The 27,372-nt window shown below is 34.0% G+C and overlaps 1 protein-coding gene across 4 annotated transcripts in view; it reads right to left on the minus strand.

Annotated features, from left to right (window-relative positions):
- The window catches only part of LOC148951817 (cholecystokinin receptor type A-like), a 136,379-nt gene that overhangs the window by 45,307 nt on the left and 63,700 nt on the right, over positions 1–27,372 (minus strand). The window lies entirely within an intron of this gene.

The raw sequence follows: 27,372 nt of genomic DNA on the forward strand, positions 1-27,372 counted from the left end.
CCGATTATACAACTTCTCTTTGACTGGGCCATATCCTTAATGGTAGCTCCGCCATCGTTGCACTAGCCCTTTCAATTTTCAATCGTATGAGCTCTTTTTGAAGTTTCTACGACAACCCTTTCTATAAAAACCTTATATTCCCCTAGGGCATAACTTACAACCCTTACCCTGAGGGTTGTGTGTGGGGGGGGAGTTGTCATCCTCAAAGAAATAATTTCCAGAACTTTGAACTACGCTGAACAAAATGGCTATGTCAAAATTTTGATTGGATGTGTTTGGGGAAATGGTGGGCGAGATTGGGGGGTTAGTTGCCCTTCAATCACTTTCGACTTTAGAACAGGGTACTAGCCGTTTCTATTTCCAATTAAATGAGTCCTTTTTAGAGTTTCTACGACATCGCTATCTATAAAAATCTTATATGCCCCAAGGGCTTAACTTACAACCCTTTCCTTGAGGGGTTTGGGGGGTTTGTCATCCTCAAAGGCACAATTTCTAGAATTTTCAACTACGTTGAACAAAATGGCTATCACAAAATTTTGACTGGATGTGTTTGGGAAAATGGTGGGCATGAGAGGGGGGTTAGTCACCCTCCGATCACTTCAGACTATTAAAAAGGGCATTAGTTCTTTCAATTTCCAAGCGAACGAACCCTTTTTAAAGTTTCTACAACAACACTTTCTATAAAAACCCTATATACCCCAGGGCATATCTTACAACCCTTGCCCTGAGGGTTAGGGGGGGGGGGGGGGGGTAGGTTGTTGTAATCCTCAAAAACCTAATTTTCAGAATTTTAAACTATATTGAACAAAATGGCTATCTCAGAATTTTGATTGGATGTGTTTGGGGAAATGTTGGGCGTGAGAGGGGGGTTAGTTGCCCTGCAATCAATTTCGAATATTAAAAAGGGCACTAGCCCTTTCAATTTCCAATCGAAGTAGCCCTTTTTGAATTTTCTACAACAATACTTTCTATAAAACCTTATAGGCCCCAAGGGCATAACTTACAACCCTTGCCCTGTGGGTTGTGGGGGGTTGTCATATTCAAGACAACAATTTCCAGAACTTTCAACTACGTTGAAATACTAGCTATATCAAAATTTTGATTGGATATGTTTGGGAAAATGGGGGGCGTGAGAGGGGGTTTATTTGCCCTCTGATTACTTTCTACTATTAAAAAATGCACTAGCCCTTTCAATTTCCAATCAAATGAGCCATTTTTGATATCTCCACGACAACTCTTTCTTTAAAAAACGTATATGTCCCCAGGGGATAAGTTACAACCCTTACACTGAGAGCTGTGGGGTAAGGATCCTCATCCTCGAAGACCCAATTTCCAGAACTGAACAAAATGGTTATCTCAAAATTTTGATTGTATGTGTTTGGGGAAATTGTGGGCTTGATAAGGGGGTTAGTTGCCCTCCAATTAATTTCAACTATTAAAAAGGGCACTAGCAATTTGGATTTTCAATCAAATGAGTCATTTTTGAAGTTTCCACGACAACGCTTTCTATAAAACCTTATATGCCCCCAGGGCATAACTTACAACCCTTTCTCTGAGGGCTTTGGGGGGAGTGTCCTCCTCAAAGATATAATTTCCAGGTTTTTCAACTACGCTGAACAAAATGGCTATCTCAAAATTTTGATTGGGTGTGTTTGGGGAAATGGTGGGCGTGGAAGGGGTGCTAGTTGCCTTCCAATAAATTTCGGTAATTAATAAGGGAAAAGCCCTTCCAATTTCCAATTGAATGATTCCTTTTCAAAGTTTATGACAACTCCTTCGATACGAAGTACCCTGGTCTAAAATAAAAAAATACACTGTGCCAACATCGTTCTTTACTTAGGCAGCGCTACTGCGCTGATTATGATCAAAGCCATTTTTTCTGATATTAGGGTATAAGAACCAAAATTCAAATCTTTTGTCATGCATGATAGTAGAGTTAAATCCGTAACAATATCACATCGCATTCTTTTCGTTCTTGCTCTTCTAATTTCCACTAGATAGTATTATTGAAAAGTTCAAAAAGCTCGCTTTTTTGTCGTTGAAGATGTTTGAGCCCTTTTTTCCATAGAATTTTCAACATAGGGCTGAATATACGAAGCTTGTTTAAGGTGGACCACCTTGTGGACTGCATCAACTCAAAAATCCTGATTAAGGACCCATTACAAGTTTAAATGGTGTAAAATTGTATTTTTTTTCATTTGAAGAAGCAACCAACTTTTCACTGGATTTCGAGGGAAATTGATCCTCTTTCACCCGTCTTTGATCATAAGGAGTTAAATCTTCAAACCAAACTTTATCCCTAGAGACTGGGTGGGGGAATGTTTCATAATAAACAGGGTTTTCCGAAGCCCCAGTAGAATGTATCTATGGAATTCTAACAGACGTATAGGAATTACCATGCTATTCTAACATACGTATAGGAATTATCATGCTATTCTAACAGACGTATAGGAATTACCATGTTATTTGCTTGAAGCTACAGGAAAACATTTCTATGGAATCTATACACCTTTTCAAAGAGAGTGAGTACTCCCTCACATGGTATAAACTACAGTTTGACGTGCACATTGTAAAAAGCTGGCAAACCTACAAAGTGGTCAAACACGTTTTGGAAGTATGGTTGCGATTATATAACACAACCAGACTGGTTTTTTGAGGCAACACTCATTTTTTAGGGCCAATCGGAGAGATATTTATTCTTTTTTTTTTTTTTTTGTTTTTTTTTTGCTCTATATTTCGAGAAAATCGATCATTTCTAGGTCAGTTGATTAATAGAATTGTAATAAACCTAAAGATTCAATTCGCTCATTCTAAATGGAGAATAAAAGAATTATATTGGTAAGTAAATATACTTTATTCCTCGACTAATATAACCTTTTTTATATCCTAGCATTATGACTTCCACACGGAAATATCTATCATTTTGAGTTTCACACAGAAAGGTGAACTTTTCTGTAAATATACGAGCTATGATAAATTCCACATGCCCATAACAGCTGTTTCGATTAGAAACTTAATGAGACGGTCATTTTATGTACGCGTGTGTATTTAATAAAGGGGGTAACTGTCGTAGATAAAAAAAGAGGAGTTGGAAGGAAAGGGACGCCCTCTTTTAATATTCTGAATAAATTTCAAGTGTAGGTAATAGTTGAAATTGTATTTTTTTTTTCATACATCGTATTTAAAAAAACATGTTTATGAATTCATAGCTTAACTGAACTTAATAATTAGGGTTAAAAATAGTGCTAGGAGGGGGAAATTAAGTTTTGAGAGGGTAAAAAAGCTACTTATTTAATACCCCGGTAAACATGTGACTAGAAAAGACTGAAATTGATTTTTATTTCCAGAACACAGATATTCAGGCGTCAAGTCAAAACGGACAAAGCTCAATCAGGACACTGGCAGCACTGACATGAATTCGATGAGAGAAAGCGCAATTCACTATGCCCCATGACCACTTTGTAGCGAGCTACCTGTAGCTTCTATGGTAAGCACCATTTATCAGATAGCTAAGGGGGTTCAGTTGCACAGGAGGGATTCAGTTGTAATCAATAGGCTCATCAAAAGAATTGGCTTCTTATGCTGATTCCAAAGATATAGGATTCTTTAACTTTAGTGTTGCCAATCAAAAGCTATGAGCTTGAGAAAATTGCCTGATTATCGAAAAATGAGGAAACACCCTCCAAAAGTCGAGGAATAAAATATTGTCTATGTCACTCATCAAGGGATATAGTCTGCTAAATTAACAGAGGGGTAAACATAAATTTTGAAGGAAAAAAAAAATATTTATTAAGTTTTGAGAGGGAAAAAAAATTGACATAGTCTTAACTTTATAAGATAATGGATATTTCATATGGAAAATAAACCCATTCTATGGTAAGCACCATTTATCAGATAGCTAAGGGGTTGCACAGGAGTTGCACAGGAAGGATTCAGTTGTAATCAATAGGCTTATCAAAAGAATTGGCTTCTTATGCTGATTCCAAAGATATAGGAGCCATTAACTTTAGTGTTGTCAATCAAAAGCTATGAGCTTGAGAAAATTGCCTGGTTTACGAAAAATGGAAAAACACCCCCCAAAGGTCTGAGAGCTTGAAAAAATTGCCGGATTTACGAAAAATGGGGAAACACCCTCCAAAAGTCGAGGAATAAAATATTGTCTATGTCACACTTCAAGGGATATAACCTGCTAAATTAACAGATGGGGTAAACATAAATTTTGAAGGAAAAAAAACATTTATTAAGTTTTGAGAGGATAAAAAAAAATTGACATAGTCTTAACTTTATAAAATAATGGATATTTCACATGGAAAATAAACCCATTCTATGGTAAGCACCATTTATCAGATAGCTAAGGGGATCAGTTGCACAGGAGGGATTCAGTTGTAATCAATAGGCTCATCAAAAGAATTGGCTTCTTATGCTGATTCCAAAGATATAGGATTCATTAACTTTAGTGTTGCCAATCAGAAGCTATGAGCTTGAGAAAATTGCCTGTTTTACGAAAAATGGGGAAACACCCTCCAAAATTCGAGGAATAAAATATTGTCTATGTCACACATCAAAGGATATAGCCTGCTAAATTAACAGAGAGGGTAAACATAAATTTTGAAGGAAAAAAAACATTTATTAAGTTTTGAGTGGATAAAAAAAAAAAATTACATAGTCTTAACTTTATAAAATAATGGATATCTCACATGGAAAATAAACCCATTCTATGGTAAGCACCATTTATAAGATAGCTAAGGGGTTCAGTTGCACAGGAGGGATTCAGTTGTAATCAATAGACTCATCAAAACAATTGGCTTCTAATACTGATTCCAAAGATATAGGATTCATTAACTTTAGTGTTGCCAATCAGAAGCTATGAGCTTGAGAAAATTGCCTGATTTACGAAAAATGAGAAAACACCCTCCAAAAGTCGAGGAATAAAATATTGTCTATGTCACACATCAAGGGATATAGCCTGCTAAATTAACAGAGGGGGTAAACATAAATTTTAAAGGAAAAAAAAAACATTTATTAAGTTTTGATAGGATAAAAAAAATTGACATAGTCTTAACTTTATAAAATAATGGATATATTTCACATGGAAAATTAACCCATTTTTACCATTTCAAGCCTCAGAAGAAAATACAACAAAAGACAATACGATTAGTGGAATTAAAAACAACCACTTATGTTTGGGATACTGCACCACTAACCAAGGACGAGGAGATGCATCTCGGAGATACAGCTGCCTCAGTTGAAAGATGGTATAGTTTCTTGAAGAGTTGGGATTATCAGGCACAACGCTACGAGTTAGACCCCTATTACACCTTTTCATTTTAAATGTTATTACTGATCCGAGTAAAAACGATACCAGTATACCTCATTCTTTTATTCTAACTTAACTTGTAGGAATAGCATTTCTAGAACAAGGATTCATTCCCTCGACTAAATCAGTTTATTCATGTATAATGGTGAACAAAATACTATTAATTCTCCATATTCTTCTTCTTCTTCTAATCTAGCTAAACGTTGCGCTATGTTTGTCACACCAACTAGTAAATATTTATCGGGCTTTTATTTTTCTGTTCAATTATTTTCAGTGTAAGACAATATAGTGCTAGGGGGGGGAATTAAGTTTTGAGGGGGGTAAAAATGGTAGCTATTTAGTACCCGGTAAACATGTGACTTGAAATACTTCATTAGAAATAGGTTATTGCTAATGATACCTCCTCGACAGATATTTTTTTATTGTATTTTATAGCTATTAGCCAAACGTTGTTCTGTGTTTGACATACCAACTGGTAAATATTTATCGGGCTTTTATTTTTTCTGTTCAATTATTTTCAGTGTAAGCCAATATAATGCTAGGGGGGAAATTAAGTTTTGAGGGGTAAAAATGGTAGTTATTTAGTACCCGGTAAACATGTGACTAGAAAAGACTGAAATTAATTTTTACTCCCAGGGCTCAGATATTCAGGCGTCAAGTCAAAAAGAGCAAAGCTCAATCATGAGACTGGCAGCACTACCATGAATTTGATGAGAGAAAGGGTAATTCACTATGCCCCACGAACACTTTGTAGCGAGCTAGCTGTAGCTTCTATGGTAAACACCATTTATCAGATAGCTTAGGGGGTTCAGCTGCACAGGGGTTCAGTTGTATATGGGTTCGATTATACGGGGGTTCGATTATACGGGGAGTTCATTTGCACGGAGGTTCACTTGCACGATGGTTCAGTTACAGGGGGTTTAGTTAAATGGGGTGGAGTTGCACGGGGGTTGAGTTGCATGAGGGTTCAGTTAAAGAGGGCTCAGTTGCACGAGGGTTTTTTTGGACTTCGAAATTATTCAACTTTTTTTTTGTTTACGTATCTTAAAATTACATAAAATATAATTATGGCTCTAAAAATTGTACTCTATGCTTGCCCAGAGACACGATGCGGATTTCCCCCCCCCTCCCCCCCATTTTTTTTCCTTTAATTTTTCTTATTGGACTAAATTCTTTTTGGACTTCTAAATTATTCAACTTTTTTTTTACGTATCTTAAATTGACATGAAATATGTTTATGGCTCTAACAATTGTACTCTATGCTTGCCCAGAGACACGATGCGGCTTTCGCACTATTACTCTATGGCCGGTTATCGACACTACCTAGTTTATTGCATGTATTAAATCAGTATTTTTTACACAGTGGAACGATAAACACACAACTAATATCTCGAAAAAGTGAAGATGATGCATTTTAAGAAAGTTTGGTCACATGATAGTGTTATTGTAGCATTGAATGCTGACAAGGAGAAGTATTTAAACTATGAAATAAGTACAAGTGGTAGCACTATCGGAAACGTATGTGTGCATTGTCATGACAGTAAGGAATTGAATTTCTTTGGAGTATAAAAAAAACTCAACTCTTATGATGGGGGATATGCGAGATTGAGATCTCCGGAGATGATTGCACTCAAAGACCATGCCAACATAAAAATAACAGTTGATAAAGAGGGGCATCTTCTTGCTGGTGCTTGTGGTAACATGTTACCTAGTGTTAAACCATATCGTCTACTTTCGGGTATTAGCATTCAAATTAAAGCAAAGACGAAAAAAAGGCCTACTCTTCTACTAATATCATAAGCCATATCTTGTCTACGTGTCGAAATTGTTACCTGTGTAAAAATAGTGTGATAATAGACAGTGAAATTACTAGAAAAATAAAAAGGGCTTTGACAGAAAATATCACTAAGGAATATAAAGATGAATCAATGAAAAAAAAAAGTACCAGCAAACGTTACTGCCATTGATCAAACAGTCAATGAACCAAATAATACCAAAGACGAAAAGCATATTGAGGGTGTCGATGACACACCTATAAAAATTTTGTATGAGTCAAAATGGAATAATGATTATTCTACTGATTACGAACTAAGAGAAGACAATAGCTATAGTATCAAGAGAGAACATGGTGAACCATTTTATGGAACAGATTCAATCCAAAGTGTTTCATTGATATTAATAATGTATAATAATATATATTTTTTGTATTAATATTCTACATGACATTATTTCATTAAAAATATATTATGCATTACATTGTTATGTGTTCATTATTTTTAGAGTATGCTAGCATATCAAACGTTTAGAATGTCTATTAAAACATCGGAGATGTAAGAAAAGGAATTTGCATACATCATGTGTCGGATAGATAGGTTAACACAGATAAAATCTAAGCATAAGAATGCATAAATTCTCTATCAACATCTATTAACAGATACTTGGGATAGCATTGACAAAATCCAAGTATCAGAGTGAATAAATTCTTTGTAAATGGCTTTTGACAGATACGTTTGATAACACTGACATAATTTAAGTATCAAATTCAACAAATTCTTTATTAACATTCTTTATTGATATCATATGTCGGATACGTCGGATAACATTGACAAAATATATCTATTAGAATAAATAAATTCTTTATCATCAACCGTTGTCGGATTTGTGATTATGAAAAAATTGTAAGTAAGTAAGTAACAAACTTTCTTGAATTCACCTCTTGGATACACAATACAGAAATTATAAACAAAAATTGTAATTTCCAGACTTCATTTGAATGCAATAGATACCGAGAGTTCTATAACTCCTCCCCGCAATGAATTCCAAGGGTTTTATGACTCCTCCCCACAATGAATTCAGATGGTTTTAGGACTCATCCCCCTAGCCATAACTCCATTCAACCTTGAGCGAAGGTATAAAAGTTTGATGAAGTATTTCTCTACTTAACAACTACATTAAAAGCTTCCAAGATGATAGGACTGTATGACACAGAGTTTATCGGTTTGAAAAAATCATCTTGTGGTGTTATATTTGAATTTGCATTTTTATTATTGTCTATGGAACTCGAAGAAATTGACTGTTATCATTGGATAGTGAATTATAATATGTTTGAGTATGATAAAAGCTTGTGGAGTTCTACATTACGTCGTATAAACAGACTGGGATTCTACAATAGAGTGATTACACCACTGAATAATACTGGTCAGGAACTGAGAAATTTTCAGGAGGAAGTCAGTGAAATTTTCAGCTTTTTCGGGGTTGAAGCACTCTACGTAAAGGTTAATGTACCTACAGATAAAGTTTTAATTCAATAGTGTGATCCTAGGATGCCACTTTTCAATCTAGTAGAGTTTAATTGTCCTAAATTTGAAGGGGCTTATCACCGTCCTCAAGACGAGGTTAGGTTCTTCGCGCAGTGGATACCTAAGGACATACCTGATCGTGATAAATCCATAAGACATGGTAAAAACTATTCTATATCATGGGACCATCATTTCTGGATGTTTAAGAGTGAACTCTAAGTATTATTTTTATGTAGATATGTGTTTTTTCTCAAAAAAATCTGTTAATATGTTTAAGCAATAAATATCTTTAAGCTTAACCTGTGGGTCCCATGGCGGGAACACGGCGGGGCCCGATACGGCTGGGCGGGGAGCGCCACGGGCCGGGAAGCGCCATGGGCCGGAAAGCGCCACGGGGGCCGCTGCGGTGGGGCGGAGGGGGCATTAAATAGTGGAATTTGTGAGGAAATTGATCAGCCTTGCACACACACAGACACATTGTTACTTACTTACAATTTTTTCATAATTTTTTGATTGAAATTTCTGCATTGTGTATACAAGAGGTTACTTCAAGAAAGAGTTTGTTACCTATTTAAAATTTCTTCATAATTTCTTGAATGAAATTTCCGTATTGTGTATCCAATAGGTGAAAACAATAAAGAGTTTATTACTAACTTGCGATTTTTTCACAATTTCTTGAATGAAATATCTGTATTGTGTCCAGGAAGCGAATTCAAGAAAGCGATTGTTACTTACTTACAATTTCTTCATAATTTGATGAAATGAATAGAACTATTCTAAAGAATAAAGACGGGTTAAGCTTAAAGATATTTATTGCTTAAACATAATAACAGATTTTTTTGAGAAAAAACACATATCTACATAAAAATAGTGCTTAGAGTTCACTCTTAAACATCCAGAAACGATGGTCCCATGATATAGAATAGTTTTTACCATGTCTTATGGATTTATCACGATCAGGTATGTCCTTAGGTATCCACTACGCGAAGAACCTAACCTCGTCTTCAGGACGGTGATAAAACCCTTCAAATTTAGGACACTTAAACTCTTCTAGATTGAAAAGTGGAATCCTAGGGTCACATTTTTGAATTAAAACTTTATCTGTAGGTACATTAACCTTTACGTAGAGTGCTTCAACCCCGTAAAAGCTGCAAATTTCACTGACTTCCTCCTGAACATTTCTCAGTTCCTGACCAGTATTATTAAGTGGTGTAATGACTCTATCGTAGAATCCCAGTCTGTTTATACGACGTAATGTAGTACTCCACAAGCTTTTATCATACTCAAACATATTATAGTTCATTATCTAATGATAACAGTCAATTTCTTCGAGTTCCATACACAATAATAAAAATGCACATTCAAATATAACACCACAAGATGATTTTTTCAAATCGATAAATTTTGTGTCATACAGTTCTATCATCTTGGAAGCTATTAATGTAGTTGTTAAGTAGAGAAATACTTCGTCAAACTTTTATACCTTTGCTCAAGGTTGAATGGAGTTATGGCTATGGGGATGAATCCTAAAGCCATCTGAATTCATTGTGGAGAGGAGCCATAAAGCCCATAGAAGTCTTTGCGGGGAGGAGTCATAGAACTCTCGGAATCTATTGCGTGCAAATGAAGCCTGGAAATTACATTTAAATTACAATTTTTTCTTATAATTTATGTATTGTGTATCCAAGAGATGAATTCAAGAAAGAGTTTGCTACTTACTTACTTACAATTTTTTAATAGTGACAAATCCGACAACGGATGATGATAGAGAATTTATTGATTCGAATAGATAGATTTTGTCAATGTTATCTGACGTATCCGACATATGATATCGATAAAGAATGTTAATAAAGAATTTGTTCAATTTGATACTTAAATTATGTCAGCGTTATCAAACGTATCTGTCAAAAGACATTGATAAAGAATTTATTCACTCTGATACTTTAATTTTGTTAATGCTATCCCAAGTATATGTCAATAGATGTTGATAGAGAATTTATTCATTCTTATACTTAGATTTTCTCTATGTTAACCTATCTATCCTATATATGATGTAATGCAAATTCCTTTTCTTACATCTCTGATGTTTAAATAGACATTCTAAACGTTTGATATACTAGCTTACTCTAAAAATAATGAACAAATAACAATGTAATGCATAATATATTTTTAATGTAATAATGTCATGTAGAATATTAATACAAAAAATATATTATTATACATTATTAATATCAATGAACAACTTTGGACATTTTGAATATGTTCCATAAAATAGTTCACCGTGTTCTCTCTTGATATTATAGCTATTGTCTTCTCTTAGTTCGTAATCAGTTGAATAATCATTATTCCATTTTGACTCATACACAATTTTTATAGGTGTATCATCGACAGGGTCAATATGCTTTTCGTCTTTGGTATAATTTGGTTCATTGACTGTTTGATCAATGGCAGTAACGTTTGCTGGTACTTTTTTTTTCATTGATTAATCTTTATATTCTTAGTGATATTTTCTTCCAATGCCCTTTTAATTTTTCTAGCAATTTCACTCTCTATTATCACACTATTTTTACACAGGTAACAGTTGCGGCACGTAGACAAGATATGGTTTATGATATTAGTAGAAGAGTAGGCCTTTCTTTTCGTCTTTGCTTCCATTTGAATGCTAATACCTGAAAGCTGACGATATGGTTTAGCACTGGGTAATATGATACCACAAACACTAGCAAGGATATGTACTTCTTCATCAACTATTATTTTTATGTTGACATTCTCTTAGCGCAATCATCTCCGGAGATCTCAATCTCGCATATCCACCATCATAAGAGTTGAATTTTATTGATACTCCAAAGAAATTCAATTCCTTACTGTCATGACAATGCACGCATACGTTTCCGATAATGCTACCCCTTGTACTTATTTCATAGTTTAAATACTTCTCCTTGTCAGCATTCAATGCTACAATAACACTATCATGTGAACACACTTTCTTAAAATGTTTCATCTTCACTTTTTAGAGATATTAGTTATGTGTTTATCATTCCACTGTGTAAAAAATACTGATTTAATACATGCAATAAACTAGGTAGTGTCAATAATCGGCCATAGAGTACCAGTAGGAAAGCCACATCGTGTCTCTGGGCAAGCAGAGAGTATAATTGTTAGAGCCATCAGCATATTTAATGTCATTTTAAGATACGTAAAAAAAAGTTGAATAATTTTGAAGTCCAAAAAGAAGTTGGTCTAATAAAAAAAATTCAAGAAAAAAAAATGGGGGGTGGGGGGTAGGAAAGCCGCATCGTGTGTCTGGGCAAGCATAGAGTACAATTGTTAGAGCCATAAGTATATTTTATGTCATTTTAAGATACGTAAACAAAAAAACAAGTTGAATAATTTCGAAGTCCAAAAAAACCCTCGTGCAACTGAGCTTTAACTGAACCTTCATGCAACTCACCCCCCTGCAACTCCACCCCATTTAACTAAACCCCCTGTAACTGAACCATCGTGTAAGTGAACCTCCGTGCAAGTGAACTCCCCGTATAATCAAACCCCCGTATAATTGAACCCACATACAACTGAACCCCCTGTGCAGCTGAACCCCCTAAGCTATCTCATAAATGCTGTTTACCATAGAAGCTACAACTAGCTAGCTGCTTAGTGTTCGTGCGGCATAATGAATTACGCTTTCTCTCATCAAATTCATGTCACTTCTGCCAGTCTCATGATTAAGCTTTGCTCTTTTTGACTTGACGCCTGAATATCTGAGTCCTGGGAGTAAAAATCATTTTCAGTCTTTTTTAGTCACATGTCTACCGGGTACTAAATAACTACCATTTTTACCCCTCTCAAAACTTAATTTCCCCCCTAGCATTATCTTGGCTTACACTGAAAATAATTGAACAGAAAAAATAAAAACCCGATACATCTTTACTAGTTTGTGTGACAAACAAAGAGCAACGTTTGGCTAATAGCTCTAAAAGACAATAAAAAAATATCCGTCGAGGAGGTATCATTAGCAAGAACCTATTTCTAATGAAGTATATCAAGTCACATGTTTACTGGGTACTAAATAACTACCATTTTACCCCCCTCAAAACTTAATTTCCCTCCTAGCATTATATTGGCTTACGCTGAAAATAATTGAACAGAAAAAATAAAAGCCCGATAAATATTTACTAGTTGGTGTGACAAACATAGCGCAACGTTTAGCTAGATAAGAATAAGAAAAAGAATATGGATAATTAATAGTCTTTTGTTCACCATTATACATGAGTAACATCATTTAGTCGAGGGAAGGAATCCTTATTCTAGAAGTCCTATTCCTACAAGTTAAGTTAGAATAAAAGAATGAGGTATACTGGTATCGGTTTTACTCGGATCAGTAATAACATTTAAAATGAAAAGGCGTAATAGGGGTCTAACTCGTAGCATTGTGCCTGATGATCCCAACTCTTCAAGAAACTATACCATCTTTCAACTGAGGAAGCTTTATCTACGAGATGCATCTCCTCGTCCTTGGTTAGTGGTGCAGTATCCCAGATATCAGTGGTTGTTTTTAATTCCACTATTCGTATTTTCTTTTGTCGTATTTTGGTTCTGAGGCTTGAAATGGTAAAATTGGTTTATTTTCTATGTGAAATATCCATTATTTTATAAAGTTAAGACTATGTCAATTTTTTTTATCCTCTCAAAACTTAATAAATGTTTTTTTTCCTTCAAGATTTATGTTTACCCCCTCTGTTAATTTAGCAGGCTATATCCCTTGATGTGTGACAGACAATATTTTATTCCTCGACTTTTGTAGGGTGTTTCCCCATTTTTCGTAAATCAGGCAACTTTCTCCAGCTCATAGACCTTTGGAGGGTGTTTCCCCATTTTTCGTAAATCAGGCAATTTTCTCGAGCTCATAGCTTTTGATTGGCAACACTAAAGTTAATGAATCCTATATCTTTGGAATCAGCATAAGAAGCCAATTCTTTTGATGAGCCTATTGATTACAACTGAATCCCTCCTGTACAACTGAATCCCTTAGCTATCTGATAAATGGTGCTTACCATAGAATGGGTTTATTTTCCGTGTGAAATATCCATTATTTTATAAAGTTAAGACTATGTCAATTTTTTTTCTATCCTCTCAAAACTTAATAAATGTTTTTTTTCCTTCAAAATTTATGTTTACCCTCTCTGTTAATTTAGCAGGCTATATCCCTTGATGTGTTACATAGACAATATTTTATTCCTCGACTTTTGGAGGGTGTTTCCCCATTTTTTGTAAAACAGGCAATTTTCTCAAGCTCATAGACCTTTGGAGGGTGTTTCCCCACTTTTCGTAAATCAGGCAATTTTCTCAATCTCATAGCTTTGAATTGGCAACACTAAAGTTAATGAATCCTATATCTTTGGAATCAGCATAAGAAGCCAATTCTTTTGATGAGCCTATTGATTACAACTGAATACCTCCTGTGAATCTGAACCCCTTAGCTCTCTGATAAATGGTGCTTACCATAGAATGGTTTTATTTTCCATGTGAAATATCCATCATTTTATAAAGTTAAGACTATGTCAATTTTTTTTTACCCTCCCAAAACTTAATAAATATTTTTTTTCCCTTCAAAATTTATGTTTACCCCTCTGTTAATTTAGGAGACTATATCCCTTGATGTATGACTTAGACAATATTTTATTCCTCGACTTTTGGAGGGTGTTCCCCCATTTTTCGATAATCAGGCAATTTTCTCAAGCTCATAGCTTTTGATTGGCAACGCTAAAGTTAATGAATCCTATATCTTTGGAATCAGTATAAGAAGCCAATTCTTTTGAGGAGCCTATTGATTCTGAACCCCTCCTATGCAACTGAACCCCCTTAGCTATCTGATAAATGGTGCTTACCATAGAAGCTACAGGTAGCTCGCTACAAAGTGGTCATGGGGCATAGTGAATTGCGCTTTCTCTCATCGAATTCATGTCAGTGCTGCCAGTGTCCTGATTGAGCTTTGCCCGTTTTTGACTTGACGCCTGAATATCTGTGTCCTGGAAATAAAAATCAATTTCAGTCTTTTCTAGTCACATGTTTACCGGGGTATTAAATAAGTAGCTTTTTTACCCTCTCAAAACTTAATTTCCCCCTCCTAGCACTATTTTTAACCCTAATTATTAAGTTCAGTTAAGCTATGAATTCATAAACATGTTTTTTTAAATACGATGTATGAAAAAAAAAATACAATTTCAACTATTACCTACACTTGAAATTTATTCAGAATATTAATAGGGGGCACCCCCTTCCTTCCAACTCCTCTTTTTTTCTCTACAACAATTACCCCCTTTAGTAAATACACACGAGTACATGAAATGCCCGTCTCATTAAGTTTGTAATCAAAACAGCTGTTATGGGCATGTGGAATTTATCATAGCTCGCATATTCACAGAGTTCACTTTCTGTGTGAAACACAAAATGATAGATAATTCCGTGTGGAACTCATAATGCTAGGAAATAAAAAAGGTTATATTAGTCGAGGAATAAAGTATATTTACTTACCAATATAATTCTTTTATTCTCCATTTAGAATGAGCGAATTGATTCTTTAGGTTTATTACAACTTCTATTAATCAACTGACCTAGAAATGATCGATTTGCTCGAAACATATAGCAAAAAAAAAAAAAAAAAAAAATCTCCGATTGGCCCTAAAAAATGGGTGTTGCCTCAAAAAACCAGTCTGGTTGTGTTATGTAATCGCAACCATACTTCCAAAACGTGTTTGAACACTTTATAGGTTTGCCAGCTTTTAAAAATGTGCATGTCAAACTGTAGTGTATACCATATGAGGTAGTACTGACTCTCTTTGAAAAGGTTTAGAGCTTCCATAGAAGTGTTTTCCTATAGCTTCTAGCAAATAACATGGTAATTCCTATACGTCTTTTAGAATGGCATGGTAATTCCTATACGTCTGTTAGAATAGCATGGTAATTCCTATACGTTTGTTAGAATTCCATAGATACATTCTAATAGTCCCGCTGACTTTTATAAAGTAACGAAATTCCCCATTCTGTTCAACGGTCTTAAAATCGGGATTTTCGGAGGGGTCCAGAAACTTATAGTTCCCCATGGGCATACGAAACATGGACATACATTGTAAGTAAAGGGCATTTGTGTCTAGACAGAGTCCACAGGCTGGGTTTTCTGTATCTTAAGGGTCACATTTTACATACCAAATCAATCTATAATCAATTCAATTTTACTTGGTATATCATTTTTAACACTATGTCGTATGCGAAGGAGGGGGTGCTTAAGCAACAGTTTTGTTCAAGCTTATAAAGATCAAGAATTGTGGCGGTAAACTCCTTAAATATTTGTACTAAAGTAAGTACATCAGAGGCAAAGTACAATGATGAATAATCTTCATATTCTTGAATTTCTTCAAAACTGTCTTTGCAAAATCATAAACCTCCTCAGAAATTGGCTTTTGAACCAATTCATTGTAAATACTTTTTTTAAAGGTAATGTATTTTACAAAAACCTCTCAAAAACTGTCTAGTTAAGAGTATGGAAAAACGCAGTTGCGTGTAAGTAGAGAAAATTCTTCTTCTACAAGAAATTTTTGTCTTAATATTGGAAAATTTAAGGGATCTTCACTTTGTTGGATTATAACGATACTTTCTAGGGATTTTGGTGAGACATTAAAAGTATGAAAAAATTGCAAGCTATATCTTCTATCTTGATCATTCTTCAACTAAACTTTTATAGACATACATTTTTCACTAGTTTTGGTGATTGGTGTAAAGTCAAAACTCATATTCTCAATCTTTGAAAATCCTAAAAGAAGAGGTAGCCTACATAAAGCTTGCTGCGTAACACGGAATTACAAACACAGGGGTTCTTCCCTCTGAAACTTCTACTGCTCGTAATATGGTAGTGATCTTTCACAGAATACTTTCCAATAGATTTTGGGTCCTTCTCTAGAGGATTTTCACAAATCCAGCATATTTACTGTCTAGTTCTCTTTATCAGCTTCAGTAATTACCATTTCTATGTTTGTCTCATATTTTTCATCTAAAAAAACTTTTGCTTCTTTTAAAAGCTCTCTTAGCCCATCAATATGGCAAGAAGGCCCTAGATGTTCAGAATATGTAACTAGATCACTAATTTTTTTTTTTTTTTACCACATTACATCCGAAAGCTGCCGGTTTGTAGTGGCCTAAATATTCCCCTGTTCCTTCAATTATTCATTCAAAATTCACAAACAGTTTATTCCATTGGAATTCTGTTCGAAAAATGTTTAAATTCTAACATCGATTTGTATTTCGGTAACATTTTTGCTGAAGTCCGTGGGGGGGGGGGATATTTCAAACTATCCCATAATACCTCCTTGGTACTTTCCAGGGTCAGACCATAAACGCGAAAAAAAATATAGTACCGCATTTTACACGTGGAATCAGTTTACTAAGATTTACTATTGGAAAAAGTATCCGGTTTTATCATTTTCTATTACTGCTACTGCAAACAACTCACTAGAGCCCAAGCCACCTGAGGCAAACACGGCTACGCACGCTCCTCCTTCATCCCAATCTATTCAAAGCCTCCCTTTTTACACCATCCCACGAAGTTCAAATTTCCTTTAAATATTTATTTATGACGTCCTCCCACCCCAGACGAGGATGACCTGCTTACCGTTTAGCCTTAGAGTGTGGGCCGAAAAGAATAATCTTCTGCAATCTGTCATCCTTCATCCGCACAACGTGTCCTAGCAACTCCAACCTTTCTTTCATTATAGCCCTAGAGAGCGGTATTGAACCACATTTTTCGTACAGCCTTTTGTTTGAAATACGGTCAGTCAGCCTCCTAACCGGAACAATCCTTAAGCAATTTCTCTAGAAAATATCTAGCAAATCTTCATCCGCTTTTAACATCTTCACTGCTCCCACCATCTCTACTAATGATACTACCAAGATAAGTGAAGCTGCCCACCTGATGAATCTTTTCATTACCCAACGTCACCTTTTCATCTTCACTTATTCCAAGCCTTAGTGATTTAGTCTTCTTAACATTAATTTTCAAACCTATTCTAGCACCCTGATCTCGCAATACCTCTAAAAGTTTATTCATTTTGCTCACACTTTCATCGAGGATGCTTAAATCATCAGCATTATCTAAGTCCAGGAGACTTTTTCCTCCCCATTTCATTCCGTGGTCTACCATTGCCTTTCCTGTGCTCCTTAAGACAATGTCCATCAAAATAATCCATATAAAGGGGTATAAAACACAACCCTGATTAACTCCTGATTTAATACAAAACGAGCTGCTTAATAACCCTGATTTAATAACCTCATTTCCTACCTTAACCGCAGCAGCGTTATTCTCGTACATAGCTCTTCAGCTATGCAGAGATATATACATAATATTCTCTTAAAACTTTGTCTACGGCATCTCTCAGTCTAAAAAGTATCATGTTACTAAGTACTTTGCTACCTACAGAGACCAGACTAATTCCTCAATAATTACCACCCTCACTTTTATCACCTTTCTTATAAAGCGGCTTAATTAAGGTTTTCCTAAAATCATTATGTACTTCCCCTTTTTCAAAAATCATATTCATTATCTTCAGTAACTTACGATTTCTAACCACAGAGCCACCATATTTAAGAAACTCGTTTACCACCCTATCAGCACCTGAATCCTTATTATTTTTTAATCCTTTTAGTACTGTCGCTAATTCTTCTTCACAAAAAAAATCTTCTTTTACATCCAAGGTATCACAAACTTTTTCATTTTCCTCTATATCTTTTCCTGCAACTCTATCTCGGTTTAGCAAATTCTCAAAATGTTCTGCCCATCTCTCCTTAATTCTTTCTTTATCGCTAATTGTGGCCCCGTTCCTATCTTTAACTGGGCCAAGTCCGGATTTGGTTACCCCTTCTCAATTTATTAACATGCCAGAACAAAGTTTTACTCTTATGTCGTCTGGCTGCATCTTCCATATCCTCGGCAATTATATTCATGGCCTCCACTTCACACCTTTTTAGTTCATATTTTCTGGCTTTCTCCACTTTATCCGCTTTCTTTACATTTCTTTTGTTTTCGTATGATCTATCGCTCAGATAATTCTTGTACAAGTCCTTTGTCCTTTCTATTAAACATAAAGCTTTTTCACTAATATTCTTAGCTGCAATCCTAGCTTTCTTTCCTAAGATACATTCAGCAACTTCACAAATTATTTTTCTAAAATTATTCCAACCATCTTCTACATTGTAAAATTTTAAATTCTCAAGTTTAGTATTTAACTGTTCCTGACAAGTTTCTATCAAATTCTCATCCTGGGGTCTACCAACATCATAACTTCCCTGGAGGTAGTTACCCTTCTAAAATTTCCAATTTAAATTAACCCTTCACACTCCTTTTAATAGACAGTGATGATTATAACAGTGATAGAAATTCACAAAAATACCAGATATTTCGGTGTCACTAGACACCGAACTAGATGGTAATCTGTCACTAGATGGTAATCTTTATTTTAACATCGATAACAACACTCCTATATGCCCTAGTATCTTGTATTGATCCGGCTAGTCTTCAGTTTACTATAACATAATCAATAAGGCGTGCTGTCTTACCATCACGTGAATACCACGTTAAGTTACGAGCCAGTTTATGACCAAACACCGTATTGGTTATAACTAGATTGTTATACTACAAAACTGCAAAAGTCTGTATCCATTATTGTTTTCTTTTTTACACCAAATTTAGGGATAGATGGTATTCTAGGCTAGGATACCATCTATCCCTATTTCTACCAACCTTGGCGTTAAAATCTCCTAGTAAAAACATCATATTTCTACCCTGGACCCTGTCTAGTTGCTCCTGTAACTGTATGTAAAATTCATCTGATTCACTAGTATTTCCGTCAGTCGGTTCTATATGGATATATACGTATGATAAAAATTCATAATATTTTACGTTAAAACATTAGACGGAGCACGTATTGGGCATTATATTTTTAATATTATAAAAATAAAGAACGCTTATTCCTAGAGTAGGGTTTTCTATCTCCCATAGCTTTATATCTATCATTTTAATAGGCCACTTTCCATCAAAACATTTGTAGGAAGGAGTAGGAAGATTTACCCTCCTAACCTTGCTTCGTTCAAAGCTAGAAGCTGCTTTCTACGGGTATCACACCCTAAAATTTGGTGTCCACTGGCTAAAACAGCCCACTTAAAATATTTATTGTGTTTGTAAAAGAGTAAATCGATAATAGACCTTTTATTCCTTACGGTTTAAGGGTTTTGCGGCTCTTTTTGACCAATAGGATAGTTACAGTCTGCGAGTGCTGGGTGCAAATCTAACCCCGCAGTCCCTGTTATTGCAAACCCAGAAACATTTTCGGAATATTTTTCAACGGTCTTATTAATCTTCGCGACACATTGGTCTAAAATTTCATTTGTATATCAAAATTTGTGAGGTGTTTCCGTTTTTGATAGTAAAACAACTAGTTGATTTTTCCTCCCTTCTTTAGGAAATCCAGAATGAGCAGTCAGTTGTGCCCTTAAACCTATTTTTTTCTTCTTTTTGGATTTTTTAAGCAGTTCCCCTATTGTATGTCTTAGCCCTTCTATGCTAACCCCCGGAGCATCATCAATACATGAAGAATAAAATTTATAGGATCTTAAATATCCTTTAAAGCCATTTTTTGAAGAAAAAAAGCGAATCTTTGTCTCTTCCCCACCCATCTGATTAAAAACAACATTACCTTGATTTGAATCTGACATGAAGGCTCTTCAAAATAAGGGGGAGTAAAAATTGTCTCTGATCACTAGTTGCTGCTTCAAAATTATCTTGAAATTGAGTGGGAGGGGGCATAATTAACTGATCCTCCTCACCTGGGGCTGCTTCAAAATTATCTTGAAATTGAAGGAAGGGGGGTATAATAAACTACCTCTCTTCACTTATGGCAAAAATATCATTAAAATAACTAGTGGCTGCTTCACCAATATACTGTCTAACATTAAAGTCTCGAAACATTTCATTTATAGGGAAAATGTCTTCACTTGAGCCTGGTTCAAAATCATCATTAGAGTCTTGAAGTTTATTAAACAGCAAAGAAGAGTCTATAGCTGGGTTGGAGGTTGAAGGGTTGTAGAAATTGTCCATATCTGCTTTGTCAGTTGGAGGGGCGAATAAATTGTCTAATAAAGTGTCACTGCTTAAAGGGGCGAATAAATTGTTTATGTTTCGATTGGGACATGATGGGGCGTAGAAACTGCCTAGTAAAGGGTCACTGTTTGTAGGCATCAATATGAGTACAAAATTTTCCAACTCTTTTTCGATTAAAACGCCAAAATCTGCATTAGTGTCTATATCTGCATTGTCTAATAAATGGTCACTGCTTGAAGGGTTGCCCGTATCTGTGCTGGAGGCTCAAGGCATAGCGATATCCAAGTTGCCAAAATTGGGGTGTGAATTTGAATCATATCACCCTTTTTTCTCTAGAGGGGGTTGTTCCTCAAAATTATAAAAAATATCATACTCATTCAGGAGTGATCTGATAAGATCATTAATTATTCAAGTATAACATTCAACAGTTCGTAACACACTAACATTTTCTTAGCTAGGTGTTAGATATACAAGCTTTTTGGAAAATACCAATAAACGTGCTTTCCTGGAATTCTAAGAATACATCTGGTAGGAAATTTTTTTTAGATGTGGGGGGTATCTCTCCCAGCGAGAAATAATGTCTTAGAAATCGATCCGTCTACTTAGAACCAGGTCAGATTCCGTTTAGACTTTGTTTTGGAACTGATATGATTGCATACAAAAAAAGGGTGTGATAAATGCTCCTAGTGACAGGTAATCTGTAAAAGCGTCTAGTATATCGACACTAGCGCTATGAATCCCTAGCGAAAGGGTTGGGAAGTAAAATCCCTGGCAGAAAACCTTCACTAGCATAACAAATCTCCTAGCGGCAGGGTTGATAACAAAAATTTCTGACAGGTATACCTACACTAGCGCCACGAATCCCCTAGCGGCAGGATTGAGAACTAAAATTTCTTACGGGGAACTACCGAAGCCCATCTACTTCCACCAAAAGTTAAAAGCCTGAGGACAGTCAAGAGTCCAAAATTCAGGGGCGTAATTTGCTAAGGGGCAAACTGCCCCTCCCAGACTCTAGCTCACCCCCTACAACTCCAACTTTGCCCTTACCCCATCCAGAATTTTGAAAAATTTCACCTTTGTCAAAATTCTTATACAAAAAAACTTCTCTCCTAAAGTACGGAATTGAAATCCTCCTTTTTTGAATTATTGAACGATTACGTTCAACGAACCTTCCAGACCTAAAATTTGCGTGATAAATGTATTACTATTTCTTGACAAAGATTTCGCCGGAAAAAGGAAACAAAGTATAGTATACAGGAATTTCATGATAGAATACCCTTGGTGAAAGCTTTAGAACTTAAACAAATCTCTCTTGCTTCTTGTTAAGTCTCTATTTTATTTCATTTATAATTGTTGCTGTAGACAGCAGCGTTGTCAAAAGCACAAAAGAAATTTCGACAGCGTTGTCAAACCCAATTCTCAAGCTAAAGGTTGTCATTAGATCTCTTGCTTTCATCGTCTTCTCCTTTTTGGTTACATAGACATTTTTTCATTACCTTTATTCCAACATTCATTTATATGTTTTATTTATCATTTTAGAAACGGTACTACTCTGATTCGTTTGTGATATAAGCAATACTGAGAGTTTTTTTTTTCGAGAAAGGGTAAATTCCATTTTCGTCTTTATTGCCGTAAATTAGAATCATTTTCTTATCACTCGTGCAGAGGACTCCTACGGCTACAATTTTTCTCGTGATTATAGCTGAGCTTGATTCCAAATTTAGAAAATTGAATTGACTATATCGTAGTATCGTTAAACCGTTGAATATCGTTACTCATTATCGCTGAATGTCATTACATTGATATTGTTCAATATAGTTGAACATTGCTAACATCATTGAATTTGACTTTGAAATTAGCAAAAAATTGCGATTTCTCACAAAAAAATTTCTCAGTTCACCCAAAATATTCTTTTGTGGCTGTTTCTGATGGCAGCAAGAAATTTGATACTTTTCTTATTTTAAATAACGTGCCAAAATAACTTTTTATTTGAATATTTTGCCTTTATTTATTAGAGTCAGGCATAGGTGACATGCAAGAATGGTCTATTTTCTTTTCTTACCTTTCAGTCATACCTCTTCAGATACCCTCCCAAAACTTTCAAGGTTATATATTTGTTCTTATGTTGTTTTTCAGCCTTGGAATAAGTTACCAGTAGCGAACATGTTTTGATACTTCTATTAATATTTCAATGTGATTTTATTTAACTTCCTATTTGTCAAAAAACTTTTCTTCGGCTTCAATTGGGAATTTAGTTTTGAAGCCAAAATAACAAACTTTATGAAATATTTTTGAATTATGATGAAAAATCACCTCAACATTTAGTTGAACTGTAATAATTGCCAAAAAAAATATTACTGTTCTTGCTTAAAACCGTGGCTATGCGAACGCTATAGTGGCTTAAAAATCCCCTCGTTACAGGTTTAGAAAGGTTATGGAATCATTTTTATCAATTAAATTGTTTCGCCCCCCCCCCATTTAAAAAGCAATCATATGTTTTCTGAATAAAATAAAATACCGCTGACATTTTTTTCAAAATTTGAAGATAAGTACAAGCTTTAATGAAGTATGTATTACTGAGATATGAGAGAAATAAGATTTAAAAAGTAAATTCTTGAAGAATTGAAATACAATCTTGGATTTATTGTAACATAGTACATTTGTATAAGCATTTATTCCTGAAACATTGAAGTGCAAAATAGAATTTAAACACAGAAATTTAAAAAAGAGTTCTATAACCACACGAATTCCTGTATAAACGATCTATAATAATATTTTATTCTGTATTGACAGTCTATACGCTTAGGGACAAACGTGTACTGGCAGGATAGAATCATCTCATCTGCTCGTCAGAGTGAGGATAGTTAGATAGCTTGTCGCGGCCTTGCTCCTTTATCTCCCTCTTCCTCTCTTTCGTTCTCTCTCTCTCTTTCTACCTCACTCTCTTTTATTTTTTTGTAGTTTCACAAAAATCTGGCTATCTTTCATAAAAACTAAATACAACCGGTCCTTCAATTAACAAAAAATAAATAAATATAATGTTCTGTAGATTAACGGCCTGGAACATTCACGGCATTTAAACATGAAGAGTAGGTCTAAGGATCCAACATGAAAAAATACTTAGATGCGCGTGTTTGCGTGCTGACCATGAAAATTTCAGACATTATGAAATTGTAAATATTTTTTGGAAGCCCTGGAAAGTTCAGAACTAACGTTGTACAATGTTTTTCGTTGATATAAGAGTATTTAATTTTTTCTAATTTATGAGAAAGCTCTCTCATGTCTCTTTAGCTGCTTTTCACGAAACAAAAGAATTAGAGCGTCTGTTATAAATTAAGATCTAAAAGAAAAATATCCATGTCTCTTGAATTTTCCTAAAAAGTTTTGAAGAGTTATTTAACATATATATATATATATATATATATATATATATATATATATATATATATATATATATATATATATATATATATATATATATATATATATATATATATATATATATATATATATATATATATATATATATATATATATATATATATATATATATATATATATATATATATATATATATATATATATATATATATATATATATATATATATATATATATATATATATACTCTCTCTATATATATATATATATATATATATATATATCTCTCTCTCTATATATATATATATATATATATATATATATATATATATATATGTTAAAAAACTATTCCAAATCTGTCTAGGAAAATTTGATGGGCGTAGCAATTTTCTTTTAGATTTTAATTTAAAACTGACGCTCCGGGGCAGAAATGATTCGCTCATATGAATTTTTTCCAAAATTAAGGGTCTAAGCGAATTTTGTATAATCATCGTGGTTTTCTTTAGTTTTAAGTCATGAGGTTTCAAATCAGCAATTTCAATTGAATTATGGAATTTTGGTGTGAATTCAATTCTTCTTCCTGTTAATTCTTCATCGATTCATACATTTTATAGGATTTGTATTCTCCTGGGATTCAGTGTGATTCTTACAGCTGTCTCTCTTGTAAGCCCAGACTTCGTTTACGATTCGATGTGATCATCGCATTTACTAGTCAATGGTAGCTTTCGTTGTTCATTATCGTTCACCATTACCTCGGGTTATTTTTTCCATATCTTTTGCTTTAGCAGTTTGGTTTCATTCATCATCTTATATAATTACTTAAGACATCATAGATACCTAAGAAATTCTTATACAGCTTTTAATCATAAATCGCTGTCCAAAAATTTTGTTTGCAATTCAATGTGGTTCGCACTGTCACTTGTTCCATTCCTTTTGCCTTAGCTATTCGGATTCCCACTATCGTTTTTTTTCCAATCACATATTTATTTCTGCTTCATAGTCATTAAAAATCTGCTTAAACATTTTTTCCATGCCCTTTGCCTTAGCTGTTTGCATATGACTTATCATATTTCACGGTCTTGGCTGTTATACAAAATTTCTTCTTGTTGTTCAAAACACGTATCATTTTCAACCATTGTCAGTTAAATCATGTTATGTTGTTTGTACTTTATTTAGGAAAATGGGCCTTAAGTTACTAGTAGTGCCTTTGTAAAACTATAGCTTTGTTTTTCTTAGTATTTCGGTTACTGTTAATCCGGTCTCTACGTCTTTTGTTGTTGTATATGGTTTTACCAGCTTCTGCTTCAGGCTTGCCTATATAATTATATCATTTGTTAATGTCCTTATAATTAACAACGGCCTTAGCAATTGCTATTCCATCACTAGCAGTCTAAATATGAAGTTCAAAAGCATTTGATGCAAGATCAGGTTCTTTTTTAACATCCTTACAAACTTCAATGTCTTTATTTATAGCTATTTGATTTCTAGGAGCTTTTGTAAAATGTTCAACGTTTCACTGCTTTTCATTTACTGTTTTTTCTTTGATTTGACCTTTAACTTTGGCCTCGACTTGTCTTTTATCACTATGAAAAACATAACGCCGAACATTTGTTTTTTAAACAGTGGCTGATTCAGTATCAGGTTCTTTGTTAACGTCCTTATAACCTCCATTGTCCTTATTTATAGCTATTTCATCATCGAAGGTTTTATAAAATGTTGGACGTAATTATTTACTGCTTTTTATTTGATTGGATCTTTAACTTTTGCTTTGGCTTGTCTTTTGTCACTATGGAAAACATATTGTCGAACATTTATATTTTTAACAAAGGCATGGTAACCATTGATTACCTCATCCACGTCAAAATCTCAAACCAAATCTTCATCGCTGTAGTCTTGATATAATATATTTCTTCATTTTGGATTTTCAATACTTCAGACAATTTTCCAATGCTTTTTGCTTTAGCTGCTCCTTTTGGTCTAGTCTCATTTGACTGTCCATTATATTCACTCATTTTGAATTTAGGTTGTTCGTGTCGTTCTCTTGGTCTTATCACATTTAATTGCTCAGGTGGTAGGACAAAAATTTCTCCTTGTTACAAAGAATAATCTTTGTAACATATATATATATATATATATATATATATATATATATATATATATATATATATATATATATATATATATATATATATATATATATATATATATATATATATATATATATATATATATATATATATATATATATATATATATATATATATATATATATATAATAATAATAATAATAATAATAATAATAATAATATATAATAATAATAATAATAATATATATATATATATATATATATATAGATAATTTCGGAGACCACACTGCCTTTCCATGACGATAAATAAAAGTTCAAATAGGGATAAAATTCCTATTTTATCATCAGTAGTCTTACTACTGATGGCGATCACTGTATATGTGACCGAAATATCTAGTATTTTTGTGAATTTCTATTCACTGTCTATTAACAAGGATTTTATCCCTATTTTGAACTTTTATTTATATATATATATATATATATATATATATATATATATATATATATATATATATATATATATATATATATATATATATATATATATATATATATATATATATATAAAAAAAAAAAATATAAAAAAAAATATAAATATATATATATATATATATATATATATATATATATATATATATATATATATATATATATATATATATATATATATATATACATAAAATTCTTTACCCAGGCAGTTTGATCACCAGCGATAATGACGATTCAAAGGATATTAGAAAGGCATCCTGCCCTCCGGAGCTCCAGTTTTAAAGCCGTTCTGTCCATATGAGAAAGTAAAAATTTATCACTGTGACTTAATACAGGACTTTGACACCTCGCTTACCCCTATGCAGAATGCAGACGTCAAGCGTAGACTAGCAGCCTTCGAAACTGACGGTTTCTATGACATTACTAGTGTCACCTACCTTCGTTGATTCTTAAATCTTGAACTCCGTATCACAAATTAATACCACAATCCTCTTGGAAATCGGGCTCCAGCAGCTCTGGTGGCTAAGCCGTTTCCAGAAAGTAGGTTGTTCAAGTCTCCCTAAGATCAATTTTGAAGACAAAATCCACACTTATTTCCCTCAAGATTACCCCATCCCCTCAAAGAAATTGTGGGAACATTTGCTCTTCACCGTTTTCT

This window comes from Artemia sp. Qi Xiang Cuo, chromosome 5 (assembly GCF_049724085.1).
Source record: "Artemia sp. Qi Xiang Cuo chromosome 5, ASM4972408v1, whole genome shotgun sequence".
Lineage (NCBI taxonomy): Eukaryota > Metazoa > Arthropoda > Branchiopoda > Anostraca > Artemiidae > Artemia > Artemia sp. Qi Xiang Cuo.